Genomic DNA, 8,595 nt, shown 5'->3' with positions numbered 1-8,595 from the left:
TTCTTTCTTCCACAGATCTCTCCTTTATGCAAAATCAACTTCAAAAAATATGACTGATCTGCTTAGCCAGGTGTCAAGAAGCTCAGTACACATGTAGTGGCAGGAAAAAAGAACATCTTGTGGCAGCATGTACCAGGAGTTTTGGCTGCTGTTCTGCTGAGATGGGCTGAGCTGACGATGCAGTGCAGCTGGTCAAAGCACTGGCAAAAGATCTGGAAAAGACACTTTTGGAGGGGTGGGGGAAATACTACTGGAAGCCCTGATATACCAGCAATTTTGTTGTGGATCTTGACCCAGATCTCTGGAAACCTTGAAATAATGAATGAAAACAACTGGTTTGGGGGTTGGGTTGAGAGAATTCAAACAACTTACATAGTTTGACATGAAAAGTAACTTCAGTATTTATTTAAAAATGGGTACTGTATTATGTATAATTTCTTGCCTAAAAAATGCTGTATGCTATATTCCAGAATAAAAAATATCATTACTTTTGAAAGAGATGAATTAACCTAGGGTGAAGCTTGGCCCCATGCTGACAATATGTGTACATTTGGCCTGTTGGCAGGTCTCTAGAACAGAATGTGCAGGAAGAAAAGTATTGAACACTGAGAAGAGAATGACTGTAATCCACTTGTAAATGGAAAAGAATATACATATGGCTTAAAATTAGCATGTAAATGGAGACCTAAGACTTATGGAGGAAGAGTTTAGGAAAAGCATGTGACAATCTTACGTATAATTCAGTCTCAGGAGGCATTATTGAAGGGCGTAGAAGCCTGTAGCAAATTTAAATGCTGGCCACAGTAACCTCAAACTGTTTAAAACTATTTTAGTTGGTTTTTTTTTTAAAAGCTTTTCAGAAAGGTGCTTTAAAGCTCAAAGCACAGAATTTAAACCAGAGATTATTTCCCTAACTGTTCACGATAATTTTCTTCTCAACAGGGTATAGATACCACTGCTTCAATTATTGATCTTGAAAAAAAACCCAAAACACTTTCTTCATTTCGGGGTTTTTTTTTCCTCCAAAAGTTCAATTTTTCCTCAATTTATCTTTTTTAGAGGGAGAAGTGAAATAACTTTATTTTCCTGAGAAATCTGGCAGCCTGTCCTGCAGGAGGAGGTTGTCACAGAATCAATTAGGTTGGAAAAGACCTCTGAGATCATCGAATGTGACGTAGGACTGAATACCACCGTGTCAATTAAACTGGAGTACCGAGTGCCATCTCCAGTTCTCCTTAAGCACCTCCAGGGACGGCGACTCCCTCCGCCCTCCTGGGCAGCTCAGTCCCATGTCTAAACACCCTTTCTAGGAAGGAATTCCTCCTGATGTCCAACCCAAACGTTGGCTTAAGACTTTACCTTCTCGTCCTGTCACTGCATGCTTATCTGAGAGAAAAAGCCACCCTCTACCTGGCTACAACCTCCTTTCAGGGACCTGTAGAGAACACTGAGATCCCCCTGAGCCTCCTTTTCTCCAGGCTAAACAACTCCGGCTCCCTCAGCCGCTCCTCACAGGACTTGTGCTCCAGACCCTTCTCCAGCTTTGTTGCCCTTCTCCGGACACGCCGCAGCGCCGCAATGTCCCGGCGGGCACTGCCGGCCCTGCTGCCGTGCGAACACAGCCCGGGCGGGCAGGCGCGGCCCGGCACGCCGCTCCCCGGCACGGCGCACCCGGGCGAGGCGGGTGCGGCGGGGGCGGCCTGCCCGGCAGCGAGATCCGCCGCGGCTCCGGGCGGAGGCAGCGCGGCCCCGCCCCGCGCCTGGCGAAGCCGCGGCCGGCGGGAATCCAGTCCCGGTTTTGGCGCGGCGGGACCGGCGGCGGCGAGGAAGGGCGAGCGGGAGGGGGCCGCGCGCTGCGCCCACAGCCGGGCCGGGCCGGCGGCAGCCGGCGGAGGAGGAGGGCGCCGGGAGCGGGCGCGAGTGCGGGGCGGCCGCGCCGGCTCCGGGCCCGCCTGGCCGCGGTCGCGGGCCCCCATGGCCGCGGCGCGCCCGCCGCACACACACCCACCGCCGCCCCCCGGTGAGCGCCGCCGCCGCCCCTTGGGCACCTCGGCGGGCCCGCTGCCCGCGGCCGGGGCTGAGCGCGGCGGGAGGCGGCCGGGCCGGGCCGGCCGGGCGGAGGCACCATGCAGGCTCGGCGCTTGGCCAAGCGCTCCAGCATGGGCAGCCGGCGGCTGAGTGCCGCGGCGCCGCAGGTGGACGCGGTCCGGCCCCCCAAGCCCGAGAGCGCCTGGAGGCCGCCCCGGCGGGAGGGCTCCGCTGCGGCGCTGGAGGAGGAGGACGAAGACGAGGACGTGGTGGTTGAGGTGGAGGAGGAAGAGGAGGAGACGAGGGCGGCCTGGGAGCGCCCCCCCGGCGCTGACCGGCCACGGCAAGGGCCCCCTCCGGGGGAGCCTTAAGGTGCGTCCCGGGAGGGCGCGGGGCGGGGGCGCTTGAGGGGCCCGGGGGCGCGGGGCCGGGCCGGCCGCTGTCCCGGGCAGGGCCGGCGAGCGCCGGGGGCGGCCTGGGGCTCGCGGCGGGGCCGGGAGCGGGCTGGCGCCGGGAGGCTGCGGGGGACTCCGACGGCGGGCGGGCCGGCCGGCCCTCAGCAAGTCCCAGGCGAAGCGGGCGGCGGCGGCTGGCTAAAAGCGGGCGGGGGTGTGGGGAGCCAGCGGGGTCTGGAGGAGTTTGAGCGTTGGGAGTGGAGACTTGGCCGGGTGAAGCGCGCGGCTGGCGGGGCTTGGATGTTCAGCCCGGCCGTGTGCGCAGAGCTGTTCGCAGAGCTGTGCCTGCGGGCCGTGCCAGCCGCCGGGGCCGGGCCGGTCCTGGAGCGCGGGTGGCCGTGGGCAGCAGGCCTGGGTGGGAGACCTGTGGAAAGTTTAGGAATGCAGCCCTTCTGTGCAGAGGCCCGATTCAAATCCCAGCGAAGCGTGCGCGGGCAGTGCGCTGAAATCGGTGCGGTTTGGAGCAACCTGATGAGCACACCCACTGGCTGGGATCCCGCAGATTTAGGCTTAATGATTTATTATGAAGAGTTTTCTGTAATTATTTTTCTCTTGGGATAACCGGGATAGTAGGATTAAGTCTATGTATAGTACTATAGCGGATTTGTGTGATAGAGGTGCACTGGTTTTGGGAAATAAATGTGTATGAAAGTTTAAAGGGCGCCCATTTGAATTAATTTTTTTTTTTTCCAATCTAGGTAATAATTCTTACTTAAAAAGAGTTCATTGTTGGATAATCAGGAGTGCTGTATTACCACTGGGGTCTTTCCTGTATCTACAGATGGGGAAAAAGAAGGAAACAAATCCAAACCAAAGAACACACAAAGGAAAATAGCAGCAGAAATGCAAGTTATCCCCATATTACTCCAGAGCGGTTTTGCTATAGCACTGAGAGAATCAGTCTGACACAGTTGGGTTGTCGGACTGTAGCTCTTCACCGAGTCTGTCAAATGCCATAGTTGTGGTTACAGTGTCTGGGTCAGACGGTCCATGGTACTGAGGCCTGACAGACTGAAACAACTTTGTTGCTACAGAACCAACGCTTGAGGCTTGAGTGCTAGCCTTAGGATGAAGAGCACCAGAATGGGCTTCTGGTCCCATGCCTCTCCCCTTAATAATGAATGCCTTAAGTGGTAGAGGAACTTCCTATGTGTACCTTACAGGAAAAAAGAGTGAAATTCCTAAGTGGAGCACGATCAACTGAAATATAACTGAAATATACCTGGTATACTTCATATAACTGAAATATACCTGGTATACTTACATAGGTATAATCTGCATATGGTGTGGGGTGTACTGTCCTCTTTATCAACCCTCGACATGATTTTAGGTAGTAGGACTGTTAGAGGTTGCTGGTGTTTCTGCCTCACACTTAGTAGTATGTGTACATACAAAAACATTGTGCTTGCATGTATACTTCCTTGAATAGTAAAACTACTCTCACAGTTGACATGAGTGGAGTAATGCCCGTTAGTCTACTTTTAGTGTACGCAATAAACTGTCAAGTCACCATTGATAACCAGGTGCACGTATTTACCCTCGTTGGAGGAATGTTTCTAACTGTCATCACCTGCTCGGTTTCTGCTTTCCCTGTTTATACTTTTGAGTATTATAAACTAGGAGGGCTTAAAATTTAACATTGGAAATAAATTACCTTTGATCTCTGTCTATTTCTTTAGAGATCGTTAGTGTGGGAGTTCTCAAAGCTCAATGGGAGGGTTCTTCCAAGTAGTTTTAAAGCAACAGATTAAACTTCTCTGCCTTTGGCATTGTGTTTCTGAGTGCTTTTAAGCCTGAAGTGACTGAACTGCAAAGATGCTTCCCAAAAGTAGCTCTGGCTATGTGGCCCTGAGTGTGTCAGGAGGTGGGTTTTCCAAGCAGTTTGTGTTTCTGTTGATGAGAGAAGCAGGCATAAAATGAATACTAGGGTCCAATTGCAAAGCACTGGGAGACTGGCACGATCAGGTTGTGATTTGTCAGCTGGAATTCCTTCCAAATGCAGAAGTGGCATGGAGTCAGCAGCACTGGACTCCCAGACTTGGGCTTCTGAATTGGGGACTGGGAGCAAAGTAGATTTGAAGGGGTGTCTGCTCCTGAGAGATGGCACAAATTGTTGCACTGACCAATGCTCTTCATAATAAGAGAAATCCTAATGAGCTTCAGAATTTATTTCAACTTGAAAGCAAAGTGATCTGGGTATTGCAGTATATGCTATCTGGATAATGCAATTAAGAAGCATTACATGGTGTTCTGGTGTGTATTCACATGTACACTTGGTGTCTGTGCCCTTGGGTGGAATGGCATTTTAAAGCTAGAGGTTTCAAGGGCTTGTGACAAAGTCACTTTTGTGGACTGCCTGTGATACATGGGTGAAAGCCATAATGCCATCTGATCATAGGGTCAGATGGAATTAATATTGTTAAAAGGTGCCTGAGAATTTGGCCCACTAGTCAAAATCAGCAAAGTACCAGCACTGTTAGGTCTTACAGCTATATTTTCTGCTCCAGAAAGAAGTCCACTGTGTGGCTGTGCCTTTGGTAGTCTGGTTTTTACCCTCGCTCTTGAGCATGGGGATAGAGAGGAAGAAGTACTTTATAAAGATAAATATTACTTCTCCAGTTTCTGAAGTCGTGGAAGGAGAGAACATATATGACAAAAAAGAGAGACTGGTGGTCACGGGGAAGATACAAAAGTCATGTTTTTGGTTGCTGTAGCTGTGTAGCTGTCCCGGAGGAGAACACTGGAGAATGTTTTTGTTGCTTTTTCTCCCCTGCTATGCTGCCATGCTGGAAGAGGCAGGAGTGTGCTGTGTGTGGCTGGTGGGTAATGGCAGAGTAGCCAGAGAGTCTTGGAGAGCCTGTAAAGCCTTGTTGAGAAGTGCTGTGTTTTCTTACTTTGTCAGAACTAGTTCATTAATCTCTGTATGGAAACGAATTACACCAAGGTGCTGATTATGCACTCATTTTGCATGTGAAACTCTTTTTGTGCAGCCTGTATTTGCTTTGGCTGCATTTGGATTTTCAGCCATTTGAAATGAGATGAAAAAGTATAAATAGTGTAATTGCTAGTACTTTGTCTTGAAGCGTGGGTTAATTTGCAGTCCTGTTTAATTCATCTTTTGTATGCAGCCTAGTGCAGATATCACAAACAGCCATGTTAGTACCATGCTGGGGTTAATGCAGTCTGTGGAAACTGCTGAGTTTGATGGTAGGGAAAGGAATTCTGAAGCAGAGTCCATCAGCAGTCTCCAATGCTGACTTTTATCAGATACTTAGAAGAAAACCCCACTGTAAGTAGCAGAATTATGCCAATTTGTTTGTAAACCATTAGAGTGCTATCTATGATTGTGAGTGTGGGCTAGTAGTGAACATGGGCTTGTGATAACATGCCAGCGTGTTGCAACGTTTTCTCTACTGTTACAAATAGTAAAGGGATTAGTACTTTCTTCTGTTCAGATCTCTTGAGTTGCCAGTTTATATCCAGCCCAATTTCTGTCCCCAGGCTAGGAGTATGGACACAGGACATTCCTAATCCAGTTGACCATGGGTACTGCACCTGTTCCTCACCCATGGAACTACGTGTTCCAGATACTGGCTTGTTAGTGAGCACCTCTTCATACTTCAAAATGATGAATTTCCCAGAAGTGGATTTGATCCTGCAAATACATAGCTCCCAAAAGGATGAAGAGTCTGAAAACTAAAGGCCCAGAGAGTTGTGCAGTGATGATGGAGGAATACAAAAGCCCAAGCAGTGTAAGCAAGACTTTAACTTCATGCTTACACTTAAACGTTGTGCTCCTTTTTACCCACCTTGGGAAGTGAAATTTACAACGGGCGGAAAGTCAGGAGCGTGTACAAGTCTGCCCCAGAGCCGTCAGAGTCGAGATGGCAGACATTAGTAGGAGTGCATGGAAAGTTATGCTTTTGGACACAGTTTTTGTGGTGTGTTATGTTTTGGGTTAATTTTTTCACCCTTTTTTTTGTTTGTTTTTTAAAGATAAAGACATCTGTGTGATATATGGGATGCAGAAGAATCTTTAGAACTTGTGTAGAAGTTGCCTTTTAGTTATGTGTTGTTCAGCTGCTTTGAATTCACTCTCTTCTCTTTTACTGCTTCTTTCTAAAGGTGTGAATTAATTGCTGTTCTTCAAATCAGACTTTCAGCTTTGCTGTTTAAATGGACTATATACTCATTGGGGGAAAAAAGTGGGTTTTCCTGCTTGATTAGCAAAGTGTTATTTAATTTATCTTTCATACGTGTGTGTGCAAATGTATTTTAAGAGGCGGTTTGCAAAATACAAGCTTCAAATACTAGATTTGCTTAGTGGAGGAGAGACCTTGCAAGACACATTAGGAACTTAAGAGGAAATGAAATGTTTTCTTTCAGACTAATAATGATAATGTCATTTTTGTAAATACTGCTAGTTCAGAACCCATGTCCTGAACTTGGAGCCTATTAGGCTAGGCTGTGTACAAACTCAGAACAGGCGTGATCCTAGTCTGCCCACTTCTGCAAAGAGTAACATGAGATATGAATGGACACTGATGGACTGTGAGGAACAACTAAAGGGTGAGACGAGAGAGGCAGATAAACACCAGCAGCTTAGCCATATTTCTGTGAGTAGATAAAGTTAATTAATTTTTAAATTTCAAACTTTGTTCAGTTTCTTGTTGTGCTTGAGTAAAAACCTATCAGTGAAGTTGGTGTGGAAAATTTGTGGCTTGACGTGGGATTTTTTTTTTCTTCCTTTTGAAAAATTTTAGATGTTTATACACAATATGGATTACTGGACACAGAGCTGAGGGTGGTGAGAAAGTAAGATAATATTTTTCCTCTACTTTCCCCTAATAAAAAATGAATGAGACTATTGCTGAGGATTTTTTTATGTAATTTTGTTGTCATCGTTGTTTGGATGGATACAGACAAGATGAAATCACTTAGCCTCTAAAAGGAATTGTATTAGAAAACTGTGAGTACATTAAAGTGAGGCCACCAACAGTTTTGATCTTTTTTTTTGTTATATTCTTTTTGGTCTAGAATGAGGTCAATTGAGAGTGATCAGTTGACAGCCTTCAGGTATTGAGTACATGCCAGTGGACAGGGATGTGCTGCTCAGTCTCTGTCACAAAATGTTTGAGTTTGGGAGGGACCCTGGCAAATCACCTGTTCCACCCCCCCAGCTCCAGTAGTGTCATGTAGAGATGATGCCCAGGACCATGTCCAGATGGGTTTTGAGTATCTTCAAGGAGGGAGACTCCACAGCCTGTTTGGGCAACCTGTTCGAGTGCTGGGTCACCCTCACAATGAAGAAGTGTTTCCTGATGTTCAGAGGGAACCTCCTGTATTTCAGTGCGTGACCATCGCCTCTGGTCCTGGGACTGGGCACCACTGAGAAGAGCCTGGCTCTGTGTTCCCTCCATTTGGGTGTTTCTAGACATTTTGAAGATTCCCCTAAGTCCTCTCTTCTCCTGGCTGAAAAGTCCCAGCTCTCCTCATAGGAGAGACAATCCTATCACTTAATCACAGAATCATAGAACAGTTTGGAATGGAAAGCACCTTAAAGGTCATTTAGTTCCAAGCCTCTTGCCATGAGCAGAGATGTCACTCACTGACTAGACCAGGTTGCTCAGAGCTCCACCCAGCCTGGCCTTCTCTGGGCACCTGTTCCAATGCTTCACTACCCTCTGAGTAAAGAATTCCTTCCTAACAGCTACTCTGAACATGCTGTCTTTTCATTTAAAAAACATCGCTCTTTGTCCTGTCACTATCTACCCATATAAAAAGTCCCTCTCCCTCCTTTGTGTAAGTCACGTTGAGGTACTGGAAGGCTGTAATGAGGTTTCTCCAAAGCCTTCTCTTCTCCATGTTGAAATCATTCAGGTGGCCTTTTGCTGCATGGCCTTTGATGTGTCCATGTCTTTCCTGTATTTGGCATCCCACAACTGAACCTGTCATTCCAGGTGTGGCCTCTCCAGTGCCTTAGTAGAGGGGCAGGATCACCTCCCTCCACCTGCTGTCAATGCTTTGTCTAATGCAGCCCAGGACATGGTTCAGCTTTTTGCCACAAGGGCTCCCTGCTGGCTTATGTTCAACTTGGTGTCCATTGGGAAAC

The 8,595-nt window shown here is 48.0% G+C and overlaps 1 protein-coding gene across 1 annotated transcript in view; it reads left to right on the top strand.

Moving 5' to 3' along the window:
* Positions 1 to 2,186: 2,186 nt before the first annotated feature.
* ZNF704 (zinc finger protein 704) overlaps positions 2,187 to 8,595 on the top strand; it is an 85,310-nt gene continuing 78,901 nt past the window's right edge. Inside the window, 1 exon segment of the mRNA XM_066332692.1 lies at positions 2,187 to 2,400. The gene's annotated coding sequence lies outside the window, so the exon portion shown is untranslated.

This window comes from Sylvia atricapilla, chromosome 1 (genome assembly GCF_009819655.1).
Source record: "Sylvia atricapilla isolate bSylAtr1 chromosome 1, bSylAtr1.pri, whole genome shotgun sequence".
Lineage (NCBI taxonomy): Eukaryota > Metazoa > Chordata > Aves > Passeriformes > Sylviidae > Sylvia > Sylvia atricapilla.
This window is presented reverse-complemented; position numbering and strand designations above follow the sequence as displayed.